This window comes from Schistocerca cancellata, chromosome 4 (assembly GCF_023864275.1).
Source record: "Schistocerca cancellata isolate TAMUIC-IGC-003103 chromosome 4, iqSchCanc2.1, whole genome shotgun sequence".
Taxonomy (NCBI): Eukaryota; Metazoa; Arthropoda; class Insecta; order Orthoptera; family Acrididae; genus Schistocerca; species Schistocerca cancellata.
Genome location: NC_064629.1, coordinates 619,232,350 through 619,259,477, shown reverse-complemented (window position 1 = coordinate 619,259,477; position 27,128 = coordinate 619,232,350).

The following is a 27,128-nucleotide window of genomic DNA, read 5'->3' as shown; positions in this document are numbered from 1 at the left end:
GTCCGTGGTTATGTATATGGACACGTTGACGTCGATATGACTACCGCATACAGAAGCGAGAGTCGTCCCTAAACATCACACAGTGCCACTCGGTGTGACAACTGACAGTTTCTTTACTTCTTGCAAGTCTCTGTCGTCTTTGGTGTGGTGCAACGGTAAACGACAAGTGGCACCTCGAGATCGAAGCGATTCAAGGAAGTACCTACATCCTAACGATATTAAAATGTTTTATATTAAACGCATAATGTCATCAAAAAATTACTTCATGCGAATTTAATGCTTGAAAAATTTGGGGGGGCAGGCATAAGTTTTGAACATAAGCAATTGCATACAGAAAAAAATGTTTGTGATCTAGTGGAAAAATCCTTGTGTTTGTGAAATGATTGCCTGTTACCAATTATAAAATCTTTTTCAAGTATTAATACAACAAATATTTGTACAGGAACGTACGCAGCTGAACTCTCCGGGCGGATTTCTGAGAGGGTTTTGCATTTTGCGCTCTGTCGAATTTGCCGTGGCGTAACATACATAGTAAAATTTAAAACTCGTTAGGAGTCTAATTTTTTCCGTAATTTGATGCTTATGCACCGTGGATGAATGGGGGAAGCGTGAAGAGCGAGGTTTTGTGGGGCGTTACATATTTTCGAATACATTCTAGAGTGGCGGTGGTGAGCTTCGGGTTCAGTTCGTTTAGTGTTATCCGACAAGCGTGCAACAAAATAAACTGGCCATCATAACTCTTTAATGAAGTGGGAGCGTATGCAGTTTTAAAGCTGGGCCACCAATTAGCTACAACCGAGTGTACACCAGAATTATTGTGCTGCATTGTGCCACATATGTTGAAATTTGTGGATTCCTTTATTTAAATATACGTCATTTTAGGTTGAGATTGTGACGATGTAAAACGCCATGTTATGTGTTGATTTTAATAAACAAGAGTATCACTGTCCATCAAAGGGGTGGGCTATGGATGTCATTAAAAGCACCGTAAGGAGTATCTTCAGATAACTTGATTAAATAAATGGAAGGGTGGTGCCATTTTCTAGACTTTTTTAATGATTGTAACCTAATTTTCTATTATCACTGATATGTAGTAAATTTTCCATACATTTCTCTTTCGCATAGTACATTTACGTGTGTCGTTCTCGACCCATACACCGAAAAACGTTTTACGATATTTTGTTGGTGTATAAGCCGTCAAAGTGAAATAGCAAGGGTAAATATGTTCATAACCCACGCAATAAATCACGAAAAACAGTTTCAAAATATTAAAGTTCGCCTGAGTGAAATCGCACTAACATTCACTGCGAAAGCTAAAGTTCATTAATCAGTGCTATCGCGGCAAACAATCAACAGCTCCGTGAAAAAGTTTGGAATAACAAAATGTAGCAAGATATTAAAGTTCACGGCTGGCTAAAACTTTTTAAATGACGATAAAGTTCGCGTGGTCGCAAGAGAAAGAATCACTCGTACCCACATGAAAATCTCTAACTGCCTACATGATTCAGCGAGCAGAGCTCACTTCTACGAATCTATTCTTAGTCTTGAAATATTTCTGATTGTCTAACTTGCAACTACCAGAAATCTACTAAGCCTAACACTTAATACTATGTTGGGCCATGCGACGCTCTGGCCACTCAAATCTCAATCACCAACCTTACCCACTAAATTCTCGCCAACTTAAGACACTTCGCCAAGCTCTGGACGTACCTTTAAGCAGCTGGTCATATGACCACTACTCAACTCAATACATGTGTTCACAAATGACCGCCGTTCATGTTGCAGACATTAAGTTCACTTATGCAGGGTATTCCAGGAGCGACGGTCAGTAATCTGGGAAATAATAGGAATGATCATTTGAAGCAAAAAAAGCTAGTAAACATAGGGTCTGAAATAAACATCCTAATATTAACAAACATATATTCATCTTTGATACTGTGAAACAAATTTCTTCTACTGCAGTCTCTTTACTCTCCATATTTTGAGAGATCGTACTATGGTCCGAAGCAGGAAAAAAATATGCAGTGAGCATTGGCTTCAAAGCGCATAACGAAAAAGCTTCGAGCACTTGTACATCCCTGCAGATCTCTTCTATTGAATAGGAACTCATAGCTCTTACGGGATGCAGTTTAGTACTCATGTTAACTGGACATTTTTAATCCGAACGATCGTTCCTCTCATGTGCCATAATATTCACCATTCCTCCTGAGACACACTACATACAAGCAGGATTGCTGTGGCGGCTCTGGATCAGAAATAGGGTTTGCAGTGTGTGATGCCCTTATTTATACATGACGCCATCTCGTTGTTGACGACGGCATCACCCTTATCATGACTTTATCATCATCACGTAATAAACCATGCCCTTTCCTCTTTTCCTCCTCCCCCTACCCCTGCTGCCAATCTCAGAACAGTATTTTAGTCGGCATTAAGGGGACTGGGCACAAGTGTAAATGTAGAAAAATTTGTCAGTTTTCTGAATAGTGTAGCTCAAAGAATAAGAGTTTTAAACCCATGTAATGCTTACCATATTTCAAGAGATCTTTTGGGAACTTTTTGATTTATAAACCACATCTTTTGGTCTCACGCATATTTTTGCTTTATTTTGTGTTGAAAGCGAAATTAGGCATGTTAATTATTTATGTACAGCATTGGTACATTTATCTCGAAATAAAAACAAAGTAGAGGCTTGATTTTCTTCTGGAACTTCTTTACACTGCTATATTAAAAGTGCCCTTTTAAAAAGATGTTGTGTCATAAATTATGGTTCAAAAAATTTCGGTAATTAACTGATAGTTTTTCTTTAAATAGTGTTCAACGCTTTAATACAGGTCTATAAGTCATAATAATAAACTGAGGTGAGAGAAGTCATGGGGTAGTTTCCAATATCATTTCAAAACTCCTCCTGCCGGGTGTAGTGCAGCAACACGATGTGGCATGGGCTCAACAAGTCATTGGTAGTCACCTTCAGATATACTGATTGTGAGTCCTGCTGCCTCAATAGCTGGAAGTGTTTCCAGTGCAAGGGGTTTTTCACTAGCTGACCTCTCGGGCGATCTGGGCGGGTAAATCATTCGCTCGAACTGTCCAGAAACTAATAGCGAACAACTAAGGGCCGGTGACATGGAGATTTTCACATGGGGATCGTCAACCATAAAAATGCCAACGTTGTTGGGAACAAGGCGTTCAAAACTGACTGAAAATGGTCTCCAGGTAGCCTAACATCCAGAGGACCCAGTCCATTCCACGTAAACACAGCCCACACCATTCTGGAGACACAACTACCTTGCACAATGCCTTATTGACTACTTGGGCCCATGGCTTCGTGGGATCTGCGGCACACTCGAGCCCTACCATCAGCTCCTACAAATAAAATTGGGACTCATCAGATAAGACCACAGTTTTCCAGTAGTCTAGGATCCAACCGATGTCGTCACAAGCCCAGGATAGGCGCTGCAGGCGATGTCGTACTGTTAGCAAAGGCACTCGCGTCGGTTGTCTGCTGCCATAGCCCACTAACGCCAGATTTCACCGCACTTTCCTAACGGCATACGTCCGGCACTGATTTCTGCGGTTATTTCACGCATTGTTGCTTGTCTGTTAGCACTGACAACTCTACACAAATGCCGCTACTCTCGGTCGTTAAGTGTAGGTCGTCGGCCACTGCGTCGTCCGTGTTGAGAGGTAATTCCTGAAATTTCCTATTCTCGGCACACGCATGACACTGGTGGATCTCGGAATACTGAATACCCTAACGATTTGCGAAATGGAATATCCCACGCATCTAGCTTCAACTAGAATTCCGCGTTCATTGTCTGTTAATTCCCGTCGTTCTGCCATAATCAAATAGGAAACCTTTCGACGTGGAGCATCTGAGTACAAATGACAGCTCCACATTATTTAAGCGATACTACCGCCATTTGCATACGTGCATATCGCTGTCCCACGACTTCTGTCACCTAAGTTTAGTCTAGTTTTTCGTCAAGTATGTTTTAAGACAGTACAGAAAATTTCAGCACTCTATCTTTAATGTTTCTTAACTAGTGTGTAGCAGAATATCAAAAAAGTCTAATTCCGGGAAATACAATTTAAAGGTAGTTGTTCTACCAACCCAGCGTAGCACTAACGCATCCCTGACCCACAATCATTCGTTTCTGGCGTTGTTCTTTTCTTTGTCAGACTTCTTATTCTTACTTCTGTCGTGGCTTCCATCACTGATTTCTCCGCTTCAAAGAGACTCCTATGGTCAGTGGCAGTTACAGTTCTTTGTATATTTAGTCCACCAGGCACTCCCATTACTTCCACAACCTTACGCCTTGACACTGCAGTATCACTGAAACATACCAGAGCATCCAGCACACCTATTTTCAAAATATTTCGCCCTATCACAACAGCTTTTGGTACTTGTTCAAACACAAAGTCGCTAAAACTCTGACTTGAATTCTGAGTCTTACCATGTAATTACTTCTCTAATAATCTTGTGTCACTAAGACATTACAGATTATAAGTGAGAACAAAATTCTGTTTTTAACAAAGCTGTCTGCGTGACATGGGAGCGTCTTCATGCGTGTGAATTCCTGTAATTTTGGGACTTTCTTCTGTTCAGTTTCCTCGAAGTAAACTTTTTCTTGTTCAGAAAACTACAGAGAATTTAAGACAAAAATTAATAACTCAATTTTTGACACTTATTCACACACTAGTCTCCATAAAAATATGCAGCCATTCACAATCCAGATGTAAATTTAGGTGCCTTTTGGATTGGGTAAAATGGTGCCAATTCAAAGATATGAGGTATTGCCGAAAAATTACGCAAGCTTCGTATGAAGTACGTAAGATTGGCGGCGTCATGTTCAAAGATATTTGCCGCTGAAGTGTGTAAATTGGTGCCATTACACAGACACACACACACACACACACACACACACACACACACACACACACTATAAGTTGCAGCACGAATCTTTTGCTGTCCTATGCTGTCAAACAGTGGAAACATACTAATTTGATCATCATCTTCATTATTTTTATAGTATAATATGCTGCAAGCAGTAAGTGGTTACAAGTTGAGTAAATATTTAGTTATCTTCACTAGATAAGTCTGAAGCTGTATCTGCCTTAATAAACTCGAAATAATATTGAATAACATTTTGTGAGAAAACTATATAGAATATGAATAATATATTTTTAATGTAAAATAAACTTATTTCTCATAGTGAAACAGAAACATTTCATTGTAATAAATACATGTAAACTTATCATACGCTTTACAAAGAACAAAGTATTAAGTATCTGTAAAGCACTCCCTCTAAAGTGATCGTACGAGTATTATTTTCACATTCCCTTCTGAAAAATTGTTTGGATCGTATCCAAAACCAGTGTCTTCGAACGTGAGAACTAAACACTTATGTGAGTTAAACACACAGCCACAAAAATCTTCTTTTAGAGATCTTACAGATCCACTGAGTGACATTTTATGAGTAGATGAATAGGAATTCACATTCTAATATATGCAGTTTTCTGCTAAGCTACCATAATAGAAAGACGTGAGTTCGTATTACTATTTTCGAAATCAACTATGTCCATGTTGTTCACTATTACATGATATATCATGCACACGGTGCCGCTGTTGAGAAAGTAAAATTAACCATTATTGAGCTTCAACAATTCTGACGACAGATATATTTTCCTGACCTTCAGATAAACCAGGACTGCTATTTCAAACTTAGTGTTGATGTGTCTCACGATCAGTGCTGGATGGCATTCCCCCTTCTCCAACACCGATAGTTTTTCTGTGGGTACTGTATTCCTGCCCTTACCCAGATGCTTCAAGTTCTCCAACCTGCAAGCAGAAGAATCACTGCCTTCTTGTTCGTTAGTTAGTTATGTGTTCCATGAATCGTTTACACGATGATATGAAACAAGTTATTTTCCATTCATATCGCAAATTCATTTGTAGATCTGGCTACATGCTGAACATCTGTACTCTTTTTTTGCTTTTTCTGTCATTACTATTAAATATACAATTGTGAGCTCATAGTTCCTTCCCACCATCTTTTACACATTACGAAAACAAAAATTCTTCCATAGAATAGAGGGAGTGTTAACGAGAAGCTTTTCAGTTTGGTTTCAAATTTTACTTTGCTGGCTATCAGACACTTTATATCAGTGGCTATCTGATCAAAATATGCGACATTGGGTACCTCTTTTCGTACTAAAGACGGCTTTAATGCGGAGTAATGAATTTCATTTTTTTCTTATGGGATTGTTTTTATGTACATCATTGTTCCTGTGAACTACAGTGGATTATGTACAATAAACTTCATGAGGGAATAAATATACTGTGAAGCAACAGTAATAATCCCCAACTCCATAACAAGACGTCTACAAGATGATCGTGACTGAGAACAAACTATTATTCTTATAGCACGTTTTCGAACAACGAAGAGTTTCTTTCTCAAAGGTTTGTTGTCTCAGAACATTTTTCCCTATGACGTTATTGAAAGAAAATATGAGAAATATACAGCTTACTGACTTGTCTCTTCCCAAGATTTGCAATGATTGCAAATGCAAATGTGGATGAACTAAGTGTTTTTAAGGTTTTGTTTCTGTGAGAATCTACAGCCTCTAAATGCTTGATAAAAGAAAACATGGCCTGTAGAAGGTTGTAATGTAAATCGTGCGATGAGCTAACTTCGACTACTTTCCATTTTATGTGAAGTGAAAAATAAGTGGGCGATTACGAAATATAATAAGTAATATCGCATACATGCTTGAAAATGACAAATCGTCGAAATTAGTTAATCTCACGATGTAAATGAAGATCGCTTACATTAAAGCTTACTATGGACCATGTATTCTTTTATTGAGTTTTTGTGGTGTTCTAAAAAGTACTTTTCGCTGTTTAAATTCTCATCAATATAGACGACTAAATATTTAGAATTTCCACCCTGTTTATCATTTTCTCCCCGTATATACACTTTCCACTGGTTTAGTACCTCTAAATGTGCAGAACTAAATATATTTGTGTCTTTTTAAAACTGATAGTAAGACAATTCGCAGAAAACCAGTCAATGACATTGTTTACCATCTCGGGTGTTGGATGGTGCTGGAAGTAGTGTGGTTTCTGCTGGTGGTTTCATTTTAGAGTGAAAAATACTCCACTATGAGCTGCATATAAATTCTGCAAAATTATTAATGCGAAATCATCACCATCACATTATTGGCTCAGCTCACATGCCATTGACGGTGGCGCTGAATGTTATTGCGTAGTTGTACCAAATGAGTCACATGTCTTCGTGAAGGGTTTGGAGAAAGTATAGTGGATTAAAGACTTGTGGCTAGAATACAATAGGCATAATTTTGAGGACAAGGGCTGCTCCTTGCTTCCTGAATTCCAATCGAAAGTTTACAATGAAAAAAAAAAAAAACCAGTGACTGGGGAGTTAAATGTGAAACTGTTGGAACAGTAATGGAGTGACAGTAACATGCAAGATATCGCGTGTGAGATTAATTAACAGAATGAATATAGTTGAAGAATGAAAGAAATTTAATGTTTTTTCAGCAAAATTGGGGCGAATTGACCTTAACATTTTTATAACTAAATTTATATTTAGTGTATTTCTGTTCATTTTTTGTCCCTTTCTGTGACATATTATATGAAGAAATACTTCAGTGTTGATACCTCATTACCATGAGATTTTCCTCTATTTACTGTTGCCATTGTAATGAGTATGAAAGCTGAAATACCTGAAGTTTCATTGGTCATAATACGAATTTTATACGAGGGGAGTGGTTAGCATGGAAGGAACGGACAACCTTCAGCAGACCGATTAGGTTGGCCTGATTACATATTCCAAATACAATTCAGGTTATAAATACTTGTTAACTGTAATTGATGTGTACTCCAAATATGCATGGGACACTGTTATAAAACAGACACTGCCTCTAAGGTCGTAGATGTGATTAGAAAAATAAACAGAAGTAATGGGATCCAAATTCATTTACATACAGATCTTGATAAGGAATTTTTCAATACCCATTCCAAGCCTCTAACTGAAAAACATAAAATTAATCATTACAGGTCATTTTTCAAGCTTAAATGCTCCAGCTATGGAGTGATTAAAGATAATTCATAAAGGAAAGTTGTTCAAAGATTTAGCTGCTGTGGATTCTTCAAAATGGATTTATACGTTGCAAGTTCTAGCTAATCAATATAACATAGATAAATTAATATGGGACCTGATGATTTAAAAGATAACAGCCTCTTCTATACTATGTACAATCAGATCGAGATAACAGATCCACAAAAAACTAAAATCAAATTCGGTGATTTTGTTAGAATTAGTAAACATAAGGCTAACACTTGGTTTAAGAATCATGAAAGGAGGCTGTATACATGGAAGAAGCCTGGAGATACTGACAGGTTTCAGATAGATTATATAATGGTAAGACAGAGATTTAGGAACCAGGTTTTAAATTGTAAGACATTTCCTGGGGCAGATGTAGATTCTGACCACAATCTATTGGTTATGAACTGCAGATTGAAACTGAAGAAACTGCAAAAAGGTGGGAATTTAAGGAGATGGGACCTGGATAAACTGAAAGAACCAGAGGTTGTAGAGAGTTTCAGGAAGAGCATTAGGGAACAATTGACAGGAATGGGGGAAAGAAATACAGTAGAAGAAGAATGGGTAGCTCTGAGGGATGAAGTGGTGAAGGCAGCAGACGATCAAGTAGGTAAAAAGACGCGGGCTAATAGAAATCCTTGGGTAACAGAAGAAATATTGAATTTAATTGATGAAAGGAGAAAATATAAAAATGCAGTAAATGAAGCAGGCAAAAAGGAATACAAACGTCTCAAAAATGAAATCGACAGGAAGTGCAAAATGGCTAAGCAGGGATGGCTAGAGGACAAATGTAAGGCTGTAGAGGCTTGTCTCACTAGGGGTAAGATAGATACTGCCTACAGGAAAATTAAAGAGACCTTTGGAGAGAAGAGAACCACTTGTATGAACATCAAGAGCTCAGATGGCAACCCAGTTCTAAGCAAAGAAGGGAAAGCAGAAAGGTGGAAGGAGTATATAGAGGGTTTATACAAGGGCGATGTACTTGGGGACAATATTATGGAAATGGAAGAGGATGTAGATGAAGATGAAATGGGAGATAAGATACTGCGTGAAGAGTTTGACAGAGCACTGAAAGACCTGAGTCAAAACAAGGCCCCGGGAGTAGACAACATTCCATTGGAAATACTGATGGCCTCAGGAGAGCCAGTCATGACAAAACTCTACCATCTGGTGAGCACGATGTATGAGACAGGCGAAATACCCTCAGACTTTAAGAAGAATATAATAATTCCAATCCCAAAGAAAGCAGGTGTTGACAGATGTGAAAGTTACCGAACTATCAGTTTAATAAGTCACAGCTGCAAAATACTAACGCGAATTCTTTACAGACGAATGGAAAAACTGGTAGAAGCCGACCTCGGGGAAGATCAGTTTGGATTCCGTAGAAATGTTGGAACACGTGAGGCAATACTGACCTTACGACTTATCTTGGAAGAAAGATTAAGAAAAGGCAAACCTACGTTTCTAGCATTTGTAGACTTAGAGAAAGCTTTTGACAATGTTGACTGGAATACTCTCTTTCAAATTCTGAAGGTGGCAGGGGTAAAATACAGGGAGCGAAAGGCTATTTACAATTTGTACAGAAACCAGATGGCAGTTATAAGAGTCGAGGGGCATGAAAGGGAAGCAGTGATTGGGAAAGGAGTGAGACAGGGTTGTAGCCTCTCCCCGATGTTATTCAATCTGTATATTGAGCAAGCAGTAAAGGAAACAAAAGAAAAATTCGGAGTAGGTATTAAAATTCATGGAGAAGAAATAAAAACTTTGAGGTTCGCCGATGACATTGTAATTCTGTCAGAGACAGCAAAGGACTTGGAAGAGCAGTTGAACGGAATGGACAGTGTCTTGAAAGGAGGATATAAGATGAACATCAACAAAAGCAAAACGAGGATAATGGAATGTAGTCAAATTAAGTCGGGTGATGCTGAGGGAATTAGATTAGGAAATGAGACACTTAAAGTAGTAAAGGAGTTTTGTTATTTAGGGAGTAAAATAACCGATGATGGTCGAAGTAGAGAGGATATAAAATGTAGACTGGCAATGGCAAGGAAAGCGTTTCTCAAGAAGAGAAATTTGTTAACATCGAATATAGATTTAGGTGTCAGGAAGTCGTTTCTGAAAGTATTTGTATGGAGTGTAGCCATGTATGGAAGTGAGACATGGACGATAACTAGTTTGGACAAGAAGAGAATAGAAGCTTTCGAAATGTGGTGCTACAGAAGAATGCTGAAGATAAGGTGGGTAGATCACGTAACTAATGAGGAGGTATTGAATAGGATTGGGGAGAAGAGAAGTTTGTGGCACAACTTGACTAGAAGAAGGGATCGGTTGGTAGGACATGTTCTGAGGCATCGAGGGATCACAAATTTAGCATTGGAGGGCAGCGTGGAGGGTAAAAATCGTAGAGGGAGACCAAGAGATCAATACACTAAGCAGATTCAGAAGGATGTAGGTTGCAGTAGGTACTGGGAGATGAAGAAGCTTGCACAGGATAGAGTAGCATGGAGAGCTGCATCAAACCAGTCTCAGGACTGAAGACCACAACAACAAGGCAATTTTAGAGAAAGGCTATTCCCTAAACTGATCTACTAAGGTATACAAAATTCAAACATGTTAGAAGACCAACCCAAGAACGTATCTGCTGGTAGATAACACGTAACGAGCTGTAGCAGAAAGTTTCTACAGCCCATAAACACAATATCTAATTATATCTGGCCTTACCTAGTCAAAAATGGCTAGGTTTTGACTACGCATACAATTCCTGGATTATTTAAAAGAAAGAGAGTTGGAGAGAGAGAGAGAACGGTGGCGGGCGAGGGGGGAGGGCGGATACGAGGGACAATGCGTGCAATATCTGGCTTCTCTGTTTGCAGGAGCAGAAGAAACAACCAAAACAGCGGTGTCTGACAGTTGGAATCGTGTGTGTGTGTGTGTGTGTGTGTGTGTGTGTGTGTGTGCGCGCGCGCGTGCGTGTGTGCGCGTGCGTGTGTGCGCGTGCGTGTGTGTCTGTGTGTGTGTATGTGTAGGTGTGTGTGTACGTGCGTGTGTGCGTTTGTGATGGAGTCAGTTCAAGTGAAGCTTACGAATTTTTTGTTTCGACCTGTAAATACTGTATACCTTTTATCTTTCAAAATGGCAACATTTTACGCAATTAAGAGCTAATTATCTTTGAACATGACGCTACTTGAAAGGTAGGAGGCCCAAATTTCGCCACCTTAGTAGGTTAGGACCTGTATAAGCCCTGGAAAGTTATAGAGAAGGCTAAGAATTATTATATGTATTCCTGAGTTTATTCTTCAAGTGTTGACAACTCGCAGTTAAATTGTTATAACATACTAAGGGCACTATTTGACATAAACGCTGCAAAAACATAAGTACAAAAGAAGTGTTTCAATTTCGCTCCGCACAAAAATTCTCACAAATACAGTTAATTTTCGATTATAACATTGCCAAACACTTTCACTGTTGTACATTTCTTGAAAGCCATGAATGAACAATGTTTTCAAGTTATTTTCAGCTTTCTAGACATGGGCAGATATGAATTTCCATGTCTCGGTGGATCAGCACGTTTCGTGAGAACAAAGCAAGCACTTTGTGTGACTAATCAATTTCTGTACGATTGCCTTTATCAGTAGGAAAAAGTAAAATAATCTCTATAAATAGCAAATAATATGAATTTTTAATAACAGTTCCAAATTTCGTCCCTGAGACGAACATAGGAACAGCAAGGAGAACGAAAATACGAATATACCCAGGTTTATAATAATGGCCGCTAGAGCAACATCGGACAGACCGTTGACGCCAGAAAATACAAATCATAACAGAAGTAAAGCCCAGCACTTGAACATAAACCAGTGCTCACACTAGGAACAGCATACTGTTAATTTGACTGCTGCACTAACTCAGCTCACTGTAAAAAGATGAGTTCCCTCCTACACTGAGGCTAAACATGCTGCACACAGCAGATTCTCTCAACAAAACCATGAGCTGAGGTTACGCCTGCACATTCAGTTAAATATATCTTACGACACGTGTTGCCTCTTGTTTCCGCATTTGCAGATATACAAGTTCCATGCGTAGGTTAGTTACCGTCTTTTTCAACTGTAATGAAAGTCTTATTAAGACCCGACACGTTTTACTGTATTCTAAGGCATCTTCAGTGGCCACTGTCAAAAGTTCTGCCCGACTGTTGTAAGTATAGGGTGTCGCAGGTGTTACTGTGGAGATGGTTAATGCCAGATTTTTGTTACATGGCAGTGTGAGCTTCCTTTTTTCGACATTTCTGTACAGAATTAATGCTTTGCTAAGCCAGTTTTTATTTCCAGTTTCTTTAGGGTGTTCCCAATTCAGTGTCTCCTTTTCTTTCCATACGTGAGTGTGTACCAGCTAGTCTATTGAGTTTCTGTGTTGTTCCCTTGCTGTGTAGTGGTGGTGATGTTGGTGTGTATGTTTGTGGTTGGTGTTGTGGGTCTCTGGATCTGTGTGATTTTTTTTTTATTTTTATGTTTTGCTTGTTCTTTTGTTGAGGTTTGTTACTAGAGATTTTTTGTATCTGTCTGTTTTTGGTATCTGAAAACTTATGTCCAGCTCCTTCAAATGGCTCTGAGCACTGTGGGACTTAATATCTATGGTCATCAGTTCCCTAGAACTTAGAACTACTTAAACCTAACTAACCTAAGGACAGCACACAACACCCAGTCATCACGAGGCAGAGAAAATCCCTGACCCCGCCGGGAATCGAACCCGGGCGCGGGAAGCGAGAACGCTACCGCACGACCACGAGCTGTGGACTGTCCAGCTCCTTAATATATTTACGTTTCTCAATATAGACAAGAGGAATACAGTTGTCCTTATGGATAAACAAGAATACAGTAACAAGACACAATAATTCTTTTCACAGAATAGAATCACAGAACTGAAGTCAGACCCAACAAACAGGTTCCACACAAAAATGCAAAATGTACTAAAGACAACTGAACACACACTGGATGACGGACAAAAATTCGTATGAAACATACTAAACTTATTGCCTCAAAAATCCGTAGCCAGCCAAAGCTTCATAAAGAATGTACTCCTGTGAGGTCCATCGTAAATTACAGAAAAGCACTCTCATACACCCTTGTCAGACATATGCTGAACATACGTAAAAGTATAAAATACAAAATGACGGAACAGTGAAAAATGCAGAAGTACTAATAGACCACATAAGCACATAATATTCCAGATACAACTATGTTGGTCTCATTTGATGTAGAAAACATGTACCCTACACGCCCAGTCAAAGAAACAATCAAGATCATAGAGCAAGACCTAGATACTTACAATCAGTAAGTCTGACTGTAAAAGTAATACGTTATCGTAATCGTTGGGGTATCAACTTTCAAATGGCGTACGAAAACTGTATACAGTGTTTTTTGCTCATTTTTTATAATTTTTATAGACTGTAATAATCAGAACCACAAATAACTTTTTAAATAGTCTGTTTACAAGCAGTGTTAAGTTTTCAATGAGCTCGTTTAACTGATGTGATTCATATGGTGTATCTACTTTTCTCGCAGCACGACTAATACATATTATGTATGTATCGTAGAATATTATAATTTATCTACATATTCCAAGCCACTGGAGGCTCCATTTTTTCGCTCTCCCAGAAAGCCAATCGTACAGCTGCGGCGCTAGGCATTTTCCCCTGCTAAACGGTCGGGTCCGTCTTGCGTCACCGTCTACTCGCCACCTGGGCTTCCCCACCTGGCAAGCTAGCCCACCATCCCCTTGCCAGCCACTGCTAAATATTTTCAGCATATTTTCGAGCCAGTCGCTAGTAATGTTACAGCTCATATACAACACCCATGTTTCTCAAATCAAAACGAAAGTAAGTCAATTATAAATTAGGAGATTGTGGTAGCACGACACAAGAAAGAAACATGTGCTTTGGGGGTGTTTGAGGGACGGAGGCGTGATTTGCTATTTAAAGGACATGTCCGGATGTAATTTCTAAAGAGTAAAATGGTCTGTCAGTCTGTTTCGTACAAAAGTCACAAATTGATATTTATAAAAAAATTCCTCTTCGGGTAATATGTTTTGTTTTTCTGCTTGATAGGAGCCTATCACGGATGTATCTTCGTCATCGTCTGTCACTACTCACAAATGGATTCAGCCATGAATATGACTGAGATTCGTTCTGTTCTTGTGTAGTTTTTAAATGTTCTGCATGTTCTCAAAACTAGTGGTGACATGAAATTACTTTCTATTTCCTACTGACAGCAATCTTGGTAAGATATATAGGAAATATTTCTGCAGTAATTCGTACACTAATAAATGCAATCCTACGACAATCGAAACGTTGGGAAATATACAAATAAAAATTGGTAGAAAATACTCCTTAATGGAATGAACTTACAAATGATCGTAACACATACTACTCCATATAAAGTTAGAAATACTGTTGAGGTTTCGCATAATTTTTACTCACGATTTCCCCAGATCACTTTATATGCCTGTATGTGTGACATATCCAAAAAAAAACACAGCTGATACGACTTAAAAATTGTGCCAGTTATTGTCATCAGAATAAAAATAAGGAAGATTATATGGTTGTGTTATTTGGAGTAATGATATATAATTAGGAGAGAGCGACATATATCGCTAGTTCATAGTAAACACAACAAATGAATATGTATTTGTAAACATATTAGCCGTCCGCGGTGGCCGTGCGGTTCTAGGCACTTTAGTCCGGAACCGCGTGACTGCTACGGTCGCAGGTTCGAATCCTGCCTCGGGAATGGATGTGTGTGATGTCCTTAGGTTAGTTAGGTTCAAGTAGTTCTAAGTTCTAGGGGACTGATAACCTCAGATGTTGAGTCCCATAGTGCTCAGAGCCATTTGAACCATTTTTTGTAAACATATTAAATAACAATGTAATTGGCTAGATACCTTGGCAGCTAGAGCCAAAACAAATACAAAAAACAGAAACATACGTTTTTGTTCAAGTCATATACAAAGAAGACCAACACACACCGCACTCACTGAGATTGTTTTTGATCCATAGTCGCCATAGCATTTCTTTGATTTATTAAATTCTTTACAGTGTCTCTTTTTGTTAGAAAATTTAATGTTTTTAATAAATAAATCAGGAAATATCAAATACGATACGCTTTACGGCTCCTGTATTGTATCCTGAACTGTTAATTTAGCAAAAGTCAGAAAACAAGACATTACTCGAATCTAAAATATCGTAAGCATGCAGTCCTTTCAGAAAACAGCAGCCACGTCAACACAATAAAGCGAACGGAACCGAAGATGTGCCTAAAAATTTGTGACCAGGAAAAAAGACGAAAATGTAGTTTCATTTTACCCTTAGACGGTGAATGTGAATAATATACTTTCATACAAAACATGTTGTTGAAAACCATTCAAAAGAGCATAGTGTGCAGAAACAGGATTGCCGTTTACCCCTGTACGTTAAAACGACACTGCATTTCATGAAAATTCTCTACCTCTGCAATGTGAGTTCTACAGGTGTTTCAAAATTATCATGAAAGAGAGAACCTCACATTCTTATTAAAAGCATACAGAGGCTCTTACAAACTCTCAAAACTACACTACAAGCAGTCTTCATACTTTAAAACAACATCAAAGTTTCCGAATCTGCTATGTTGTAAGTGGATTATGTACAGCTCAAATTTGCTATATTTTTTCGTTTGCTGTCGTATATGATGAAATTTATTTCTTCTTTCTGATACGATGGATGATGTATCTCAGTTTCTTTAAAAGCGAAAATGCACGTGCAAATGAATTTCAAAGAACAAGTGAAGATCGTAATTTAAGAATGTCATATATATATATATATATATATATATATAGCCCATGGACCAGAAACAAAATACAGTTGTCTAAATGTCTGGTACCAGTTTTACACTTGAGACAACACGGAGAGTAAGGAGCTTTGGTACTTTGTTTAGATATCAACAGCCACAGTAAATTGAATTTCGCAGAAGTGCACGCGGAAAGAACAAGGCAGAAGCGAGCCGTATTCGCACTGGGAGCGCGGTATCCACGTCGAATAAATCATGTGGGGCCACTGCCCCCATGTGCTCTTGACAGAGTCGTGCTCCATTAACTAACTTGGCTGGCAGAGTTTCAGCAAGATGTGCAGCTCCCAGAACTGTGGTTGCACAGACTACGAAACCTCACGCACAGCCATTGCTGTATGCGTGCTCATTAAACAATTCTAATGCTTCTGTGTTCTACGAAAAAAAAAGGCTTAATAATCGTACTTGTGCACATCGTCACCTGGTCAACTGAAAAACCAAAAGATTATGGCGTTGTACTGTCTGTAGTTTTATGAAGTTTTAATGCTTATTACTGTGATTTTTGAAGATGCGGAACTGTTGGTAGATTTCGAACCTTTAAGAAAGTGTTGTCTTATGCTTGCTAAACGGTTTAAGGTGACGTTAAAAAAGATATGAATTCATGAAGGACAGTTTGGACACAGATCTTCCCAAAGACTAGGATCAAGTAGTACACTGCTTTATTTTCCTTGACAGAGATTTTTTCTGCATACACGATCACTCTCTCTTGTGAAAGACCGGGTATAAATTCTCCGAGAAAATTCTTTAGCTACTCTTTATGTACTGTTCCTTAATCGTTGACAATGGTGAGGATGCTATAAGCAAGACAAGGTGAACTAAAATATTTCTGTTTCGATGACGTGCATTTTCTTCTAGTCCTAAGATTAAAACCACCATAGAAACGAGTGACAGAACATTAAGATTTATGGTGCCATCAATGACTAGGTCGTTAGAGACGGAGCACATGCTACGACGGGACTGGATGGGGAAGGAAGTCAGCCGTGTTCCGTTAAATAGAACTATCCCAGAATCCACGTTATGTATTTTGAGTAACCACTGAGGAAGCTGCGACAAGAACAAAATGAAAAAGAAAGAATACTTCAAATGGTTTTACTAAGATCTGGAGACACTTCAAGTTATTCTGGCAAGGAAAACAAAATTTCATAAGGAACTTCTCTTATGACTTCTGAATAGAGCAGCAACGGAAGGTTAGGTTTCTACTTCTCGGTATGATAGTCTCCGGATAATCAATATAGTTCACAAACAATTGTATACTTCATGGTGAAGCAAAATTCGTACTGCTATATTTCACTCTTAACATAACATTCAGAGTACGTAAGTTAGGAAGGGGAGTGATCCATTCTCTGTCGGTTCATTCAGATTTAAGTTTTGCTTGATATCCCGGAATCATTTCAGGGGAATGTTGGTGTCGCTGGTTCAGATTGTTTCCAGTTATTCTGCTTTCTCGCAATCTATACCTGATCCGATGCTTCGTCTATGATGGCCTCGCTCTCGATGGTGTAATAATTTTTTTATTTATGGGACCAAACTACTGAGGTCATCGGTCACTACTTAACCTAACTTAACTAATTTACGCTAAGGACAAAACACACACCCATGACCGAGGGAGCACTCGAACATCAGACGGGGGGAGCCGCACGGACCGTGACAAGGCGTCTCTAACCGCGCGGCTACACCGCGCGGCAGTAAAACTCTTTACATCGTTTTCTATTCATGGATTTTCGACGATATAAATGACTCAAACAGCACATTGCAAGCCTTAATCTCTATGTTACTCAATGTAATACAGAAATAACAAAGTAATATTTATCAAAATGTGAGAAAGATTAACACTCTCATAATTCCCTAGTATGTAGATAGAGTCGGACTCGGCGTGTCAAACTTCACGAGAGCGTGATGTACGGGCCGTGGCTCAGCCTGTCTTGGGTTTGCTGCATCCTTCTTGGAAGTACTCGGTACAGTGTGACGTTTCATTTAGCATTAAAGTGTTTTATTTTTCGGTCTTCATGACTTTTGCTGCGCATCAGGACAAGTTAATTGTACATGTTTAAAAATTTTTAATAAGTTTACCAGACTATCTCAGAAAAAAAGGTTAGTTCTGGTCAAGTATTAACCGGAATGTCAACAAGGTAGGCTATACCGCCAATGTAACAGACATCAGTGTAAGAGGCAATAACGTGACCCAAGCTTCCTGGGTAGCAACACTGATGTCAGAAATGGCTGTCATCTCAAGATTCCGGTAGTAGTGAAGTTAAAGGGAGAGGGGGCGGGCGTATTCGTAGTTGCAATACTTTGAAAAAAAAACTTATAAAATCCAAACTTTTCAAGGAGTGTAACTAAATTTGCAACGGTTGTTAAGGAATGTTATATGTATACATACATATGTTTTGATACTTATTGAAGTTATATGTTTTTTAATTACAAACAACTGAAACCTTTTCAACAAGGCAAGTACAAATTTTCCTTTTCTGAAAAGTCTGTCAGAAATGAATTAATGTATTTTTGTACAAAGTTTAATATACCATCATTACAAATATTTGTGGAACAGGATATTGATTTCTTTTTTGCTAGATTTTTATAGCCCTCTAATTTTCTGAGAAAAAATTTATCAAATCCAAGGGCTTTTCTATTACATAAATATCTTACAATTTTAGTAAATGGAAATTTCTTACACAAAATGTTTCACTGTAGCACTGACTAATTGCAAGACAAAGTTAATTACTATAATGTCAGTGGTTTGTAAGGAAAAGGCACATAAAGTGGAGAAAATATAAGCCACAGGAAACCTGAATCAACGATTTGACAGTGTTTGTATTAGACCTTACCTCATCTGGATGAACTAGTGCAAACCATATGGATTGTACTCTTCATCCTCAAGCAGTCTTTCCTTTACTTGTCCTCATTGGTTAAACTGATTTTCAAACTGAGTAACAATAATGTCAGCTGCATCACTTCTCCCGTTATCGATTTCCTTCAATATCGACAGTGTGAAAGCTCCTGGATTAAATCCTAGCCTCTTTAGAGTCCGTAGTCTCCCAAAATTAGCACAGTTAAAAACTAAACAAGCATCTTACTCAGCAACATCATCAGCAGTTGTAGAAACAAATGTTGCCTTGGGATGTGGTTTTCCTGTCAGAGAGTTGTAACTTCCATCTCGACATTGACAAAGAAAACAACAGAACATCTTGAATTATTAGAGATAGAACATTCATATTCACAGGACATTTACGTTAGTATGTTCTACAGAAATGATAAGTATTTGAACTATGTCGGCTCTCGGGTTCAAGATCAACATCGATATCACAGCTAAACACCATCTACCGTTAAAATGCTCTCATTGTTGCTATAAACTGAAGGTGATGGATCAGTGTCACTTGAGCAATCGTAAAGAATGAGCCGCAGATGTATGTGCGAACCGTACCATCAAATTAGTAGGTTTGAAAGAGGGTGCATTATTGGCATGAAAGAATGTGATGTATTCATCCGGGAAATTGCTGTTCGTGTGGGACTAAGTGTTTCGGCAGTGCAATTGGGGTGTGCAGAATGGCTCACAGAACGCTGTACAACACGACGAGATGGGTCAGGTTGCACCATCCAGACCACCCCCAGAGAAGATCGACACCTCATCCGAATGGCAGTGCAGGACAGTCCTCGTCGGCTCTGGCGAAACAGTGGAACTGTATAACACATTGTACACTATCAGGGGTGACAGTCCTTCGCCGCTTATTACGGCATGTGTCACGTGCGCGTCTTCCACTTCTCTGGCTACCTTTGACGAATTTGCAGAAACGTGCTAGACGGCAATGGTATATGGAACGGCGCCACTGGGGACGGGAACGCCATTAGATAGTGTTTTCGAACGAATACAGGTTCTGTTTGAAAATGATGGTCGTATTTTGGTTCGTCGCAGATAGGGCGAGCGGCATCGCCGTGACTGCATTCGCACGAGACATACAGCGTCAACTCAAGACCATGTTGTGAGGTGTTATTGAGTAAAACCACAGTTGGTTCGTGTCCAGGACACTGTGACCACTGTGACCTACGGGAATAACATCCTGCAATCTGTAGCCATCCCCTTTCTGCACAACAGTCCAAACGCCATTTTTCTGCAAGACAATACGCGACCACATGTTGTTGTACGACGTTGCTTCTTGATGTCACAGGATATCAGACATTTGCCCTGGCACACCAGATCACCAGACTTGACACCAATCGGAAACGTGTGGGATATGGTTAAACGACAGGTGCAATGCTGTGATCCAGTGCCAACCATCACAGATGAACTTTGGAACCAGGTCAATGCAGCATTTATAGCTATACCACAGGACGCCATTCGCGCCTTATATGCATCGATGTCATCACGCAGGGAACAGTTTATCATGGCCCATAGCGTACTCTGTACCTATTAGGCAACAGGACACATGCTGAACCGAGGTGACGGAAATGCTCGTATTCTCTAGTCGTTCAAGGTGCGATTTCGGAAATGGAATATCCCACGCGTCTAGCTCCAACTATCATTCGGCGTTCAAAGTATGTTAACTCCCATAATCAAGTTGGAAATCTTTTCACATGAATCACCTGAGTGCAAATGGCAGCTCCGCCGATACACTGCCCTTTTATACCTTGTGTACATGATACTACTGCAAACTGTGTTTTTGCATTTCTCTGTCGCATGACTTTTGTCACCTCAGTGTACATTATATTAAAATAACAGCAAATTTATCCGGGTATTCAAATTATTTAAATCATATTTAGAGAGCTGACTCACCTGACACCTAATACAAAATCTGCGTAGCCTCGTAATTATCAACTACCCCACAAAACTAGTCACCCCCAGGGAGATATAATGCTAAAACTATGTAACACTGTTTTCATCCTTGATAATAGGCTCAATTCAGAAACGAATGCAGTCCATGAGGTTCTTCACGTGTGCCATATCTACATGAAGCCACTCATTGATGACCGGCGTATGACCGAATTACCAATTTTCGTACATGTTGATTCTTAATTTTCACCAGCTGTTCCTAATCGTCCGAGATGTTATTTGTGAGACTGAGATCAAGGGACTTAGCAGGCGAGTCAAAATGTAGTAAGCTGTCTTCGTCAAACCAGGAAAGCAGGTGTGCAGTCCTGTGATCACGGTCTTGGAAGACGGAAGTCTCCACACAATACTCACATTGCTGAGAATGTTACAACAAATATCGAGGTTCGTGTTCACAGCAACCTGAATGAGTGGGCCCAAGTCCTGGTATGAAAAACACCACCAAAACATCACAAACTACCTCTGGCCTGAACTATACCCTCCACACATTGCGGATTAAACGCCTGACAAGTCAGTGCATTCGATGCGACAGGCAAAATCTCATACCCCCTGTCAGCTACTATCCGCTTTCTGTGTTGTTTGACCCATTGAAGGGCTTTATGTGCCACTGTGAGTTATAGCAGTTTGCGAAGTACCTGCCTTCATATTTCAATAGAACCAGCATCTAAAGCAGTATCTCTATGATCATAAAATCTATTTCATACTGACTTACACTTGCTGAGTACCTCCGTTTGATAATCACCACTTCAGTGTGTGTGGTGAAGCAACAGATCATCTGGACAACTAGGAGACATAAATCGACCACATCGTTCTTAAAGGAACAATTCTTGTATTCGCCTTAAAATATTTGCAGAAAGTACGGTGAAACCGTAATCAGGTAGGTCGTATGGAAGTATTTTCACTGAGGATTCGCATAAAAGCGACTCTCACTAATAAGGACTTAAAGTTGTTTGGTATCGTTTTGTTTACAAAACCTGAGGAGAATGTAATTTGTAGCTTAACGTTTATTAACTTTTTATTTAATTCATTTGTAATTTTCTTTGCGTTTTCTTGCGTTTTGCACCCTTTTTGTGTTCCTACGTATTCAGTAGGTCTGTTGGTTGAGCGTCACGTTGATAATCTCCAACCGTAGTCTAATACTGGTTCACCATAACAGCAATTCGTGACACATAATGTGATTTCCACATGCTCTAATTCAATTACTATAAAAAAAATAATTACACGTGGAAAGAATCGAATCACACAAAGACATGACCATTAATTTGGTAATTGACATCAGCTCATCGTATTCAAAAAGAGTTGCGGAAATTTATTGATGTCTCATTATGGCTTCCGTTAACTTCTTGCATGTGTATTACATTTATTTCTGCACAACTTCTGAGGTTAAGTTCGTCCTCATTTTGTTTCAGCTCTACACTCCTTTATCGGTGGCCAGGTGGAAAGTCCCTACAATGGTTGGAATGGGATCTGTCTCAAAATAATCGTTTTCGTTGTCTAAATTAAGTTGAATCTGAGTATATTGTACTTTATTTCCGGTGCGTAGTTTTAAATCAACAATACTATCATTTGTCACAATTCAATCGAATTTCAGTAAATTAAACTTATTATCGTTGAATGGAACTTCGGTACTTCCCATGTGGCACGCAGCTGGAAAAGTCGTTAATACCTTCTATTCGTGTCTGGAAATGTGGTGGCAGCATCCTGTGTATTCGCTTTTATCTCGTCATCAGCGGAATGCCCTACTCTGTGCTGTGGCGAATCGGCTTTCTGTTTTATTTCATCGTCTGTATATAGTTGGTAAACGTTTAGATTGAAAGCGGTTTCACAGAGTACTGTTTAATTTATTTGTGCTTTAACAGATTTTAGTAACCAAGTTAATGTCTCAGTACTCGTCACTGCCAATTCACAGCGTGGCATTGCTTCTCTCACTAACAAATATTCTGTTAAATCTGAACTTGTGTGTGTAATTCATATAACAACTGCTTTGAACGGCAGCAGTTAACGATGAGTAAATAAACATTATCGACAAACCTGTTCAAGAGTTAACGCTTTGTACGCTAGTAGCCCACGGTTTCTCTGTTTCAGTATAAACAAATCACTTATTGACATGTAAACATATATTACGTCCCGTGTACTCTGATGGATAAATTGTGTGTAATTTTTAAATGAAAATTAATAAGCTACACCTAACATTTTGAAATTGATCTAACGTCAATGAAACTTATAGAATAAACTGAAAAAAAATTATAGTGAAAAAGGAATCAACGTTCAGACGAAGCAACTGTTTGTCTACGCTCTGATAGTCAGTACGTAATGTTTTCTCAAGGCAAATGTTAAAAACACTGACTACCATGATCACTAAAAACTAAATAATGATGTTTCCTATAAGATCACTCACACCTTAGGATCTGTGGAGTTTCACAAATCTTAAGATATTGGGATATTTCCGCCAGTCACATTAGAACATCTGTTTAGCTTTTGTAGATCTACGTGATGTAATAATATTAGAAGAATATTACAAGTGCCGTTGTTTCTGGTGAACTAAACGGCCATTGAATATGTAAACCACATCGAGATCGAAATTTTCTGAATTTTACTTCAAGTTCTTTTCCTAAAAACTATTGAAAACATTATTCATAATTTTGCGAGAAATAGGCTGTTTGGCTTGAAAGAAGAATCCATTTCGTTGCAGTTATGAATGAAACTAAAGATGTTTGAAATATCGAGAGAAATACTGTAACTTCGTTATTAGATACCGGAAACCATGGCGTTGTAACGACAAATACACTCAGCTACCATACCTGAAAAATGTTAGATAGCTGTTTATGACCTTCGCTTCCAACCTTTTGTACACTAACTAGGACTTTAACACATTTCACGGTTGGTGCTCTGAGAGTTGGCCTACTGAGCACGCTGTAAAATGCGCCTGAAGTATGGTTATTGTTGTTTAGTTAATTGTACTTTCCGTACTTCATATTTGCTACAACTGATTGCTATGTGGAACATTTCAGTATATTTAAAAACGTTATGTATTTTATCAATAAAAATGTAGCTACATGCTGATAGCATACATAATTGTTTTTTTTACTTTACTCGTAATCTACAGTAAAATTAAATGATTATTAACAGATTTGACAAATTCACGTTATACAGTATACCCACCTCTGAATATCGACAGAAGGTCTCCTGCTACCTACAAAGAGAGGTGGCACAGTGATTAATCTCTTGGATTCGTGTTTGGAAGGAGTGAGGTTCAAAGTCCCCGTCCAGTCATCCAGTTACATCTTCAACTCGATTTCCCTAAACGACCTTAGTTAATTGCTGAGATGACTCCTTCGAAATTGCCGTTGCCAGTTTGGTTTCTATCCTTATTTAACTGAACTTCTGCTGCATCCCTAAAGATCATTCTGTCGACCGGATGTCGAACGCCAATATCCCTTAATTTTTGCTACTTACCAAAAACTGACACAATAATGATAGATACCCTAGCTGCCGATGCAACGTTTCACAAACCGAACTTGTTCCTTCATTCCTCCTACCCTCCCAGAACTAAAGCAACTACAACAGACACTGAGGCTATCAATGAACGTTTCACAAATGAAATTTCTTGCACCCATACAAACGTTTGATATACAGGATTAAGCAACATACACTCCTGGAAATTGAAATAAGAACACCGTGAATTCATTGTCCCAGGAAGGGGAAACTTTATTGACACATTCCTGGGGTCAGATACATCACATTATCACACTGACAGAACCACAGGCACATAGACACAGGCAACAGAGCATGCACAATGTCGGCACTAGTACAGTGTATATCCACCTTTCGCAGCAATGCAGGCTGCTATTCTCCCATGGAGACGATCGTAGAGATGCTGGATGTAGTCCTGTGGAACGGCTTGCCATGCCATTTCCACCTGGCGCCTCAGTTGGACCAGCGTTCGTGCTGGACGTGTAGATCGCGTGAGACGACGCTTCATCCAGTCCCAAACATGCTCAATGGGGGACAGATCCGGAGATCTTTCTGGCCAGGGTAGTTGACTTATACCTTCTAGAGCACGTTGGGTGGCACGGGATACATGCGGACGTGCATTGTCCTGTTGGAACAGCAAGTTCCCTTGCCGGTCTAGGAATGGTAGAACGATGGGTTCGATGACGGTTTGGATGTACCGTGCACTATTCAGTGTCCCCTCGACGATCACCAGTGGTGTACGGCCAGTGTAGGAGATCGCTCCCCACACCATGATGCCGGGTGTTGGCCCTGTGTGCCTCGGTCGTATGCAGTCCTGATTGTGGCGCTCACCTGCACGGCGCCAAACACGCATACGACCATCATTGGCACCAAGGCAGAAGCGACTCTCATCGCTGAAGACGACACGTCTCCATTCGTCCCTCCATTCACGCCTGTCGCGACACCACTGGAGGCGGGCTGCACGATGTTGGGGCGTGAGCGGAAGACGGCCTAACGGTGTGCGGGACCGTAGCCCAGCTTCATGGAGACGGTTGCGAATGGTCCTCGCCGATACCCCAGGAGCAACAGTGTCCCTAATTTGCTGGGAAGTGGCGGTGCGGTCCCCTACGGCACTGCGTAGGATCCTACGGTCTTGGCGTGCATCCGTGCGTCGCTGCGGTCCGGTCCCAGGTCGACGGGCACGTGCACCTTCCGCCGACCACTGGCGACAACATCGATGTACTGTGGAGACCTCACGCCCCACGTGTTGAGCAATTCGGCGGTACGTCCACCCGGCCTCCCGCATGCCCACTATACGCCCTCGCTCAAAGTCCGTCAACTGCACATTCGGTTCACGTCCACGCTGTCGCGGCATGCTACCAGTGTTAAAGACTGCGATGGAGCTCCGTATGCCACGGCAAACTGGCTGACACTGACGGCGGCGGTGCACAAATGCTGCGCAGCTAGCGCCATTCGACGGCCAACACCGCGGTTCCTGGTGTGTCCGCTGTGCCGTGCGTGTGATCATTGCTTGTACAGCCCTCTCGCAGTGTCCGGAGCAAGTATGGTGGGTCTGACACACCGGTGTCAATGTGTTCTTTTTTCCATTTCCAGGAGTGTATATTATTCCAAAATAGCATTACGACACTTTTCATGTTACACTTATTAATTACAGATTGAAAAGTTTAAGTCAGAAATTGTCAGTTCTTTCTAAACATTTACTGAAGGTGCTTCTTACATAAGAGGCGAAATGCATCTATAGAGAGAAATACCTACAGCTCTGTAAGCAAAGTAACATGAACTATACGGAAGGGCGTGGTTACAAGCAAAGACCCCCTAGTAATATTTTATGCTGCAATGTCGAAACGAAGTAATAACACTGCATGAAACGTACCATGAGGGTTTTGTAATGTTTATTTACTGACTGCGAAAGTTACTAAACACGGAGTGAATTCCCATTCAGGATGGATGGGACTCCGTTCACCGCCCAACTATCCACTTTTAGTTTCTCGTTGTTTCTCTAAACTACTTGGTATTAATGCCGGGATGGTTTTTTGAAAAGAATACGCTAAACTGCCAACTTGTACTTGTCCAATCCATGTTCATCTCTTTACTTTCTTTTTAATGGCTTCTTCCTTCTTTCTCAGTAACCAGTTTCTGCTCTCAGCACTTCTACACCGATGTAGCATGAACTGAGATTTCCTCTGCATTGAAAACAATTTCTAATGTGCATTTTTATAAATATTTGGAGTGTCAAAAACATCGAATTTCCACTGAAACAGGGGCTGCAGAAACATTCGCTGTTGCCACCTATATTTATAACCAAGACACATGTAGACCACCGAAACTTCGTAACATGGAATACGAGTTGTTTATGCAAAGCTACCACAGTTGGAGATTTGGGTCTAGAAATGAAAAGTTGGCCAATCGACCTATGCTTAGCATATGAAGTAAGATACCTAAAGTTCATATTACCTAAGATTCTATAGTGAGGATGACCAAAGACATTAATTAATTTCTTTGTCACGCGTAAAACTTTATATAATCACTTTTTTCCTTTTTAAGCCATTTCTAGCCTATCTTTTAGAATGATTAGGAGTTATTATTCAATGTTTTAGGGAGAAATGCTCTATCATAGACGACCCCTAGTCCAGTACACTACACGAAAATTAGATATAACTAGACCTCTAAATAAAGGAGAACTTTGAGAACCTGATTTATATTGACATTAAGTAGAAAACAATATCAGGGTTTCGACATTTTAATGAAATTCTTTTCAGATAATGCACTTATGATGAAATAGAGGCGGATGTAGATTCACAGTCTCTCTTTACAATGAGAGATATTCGAGTTCCA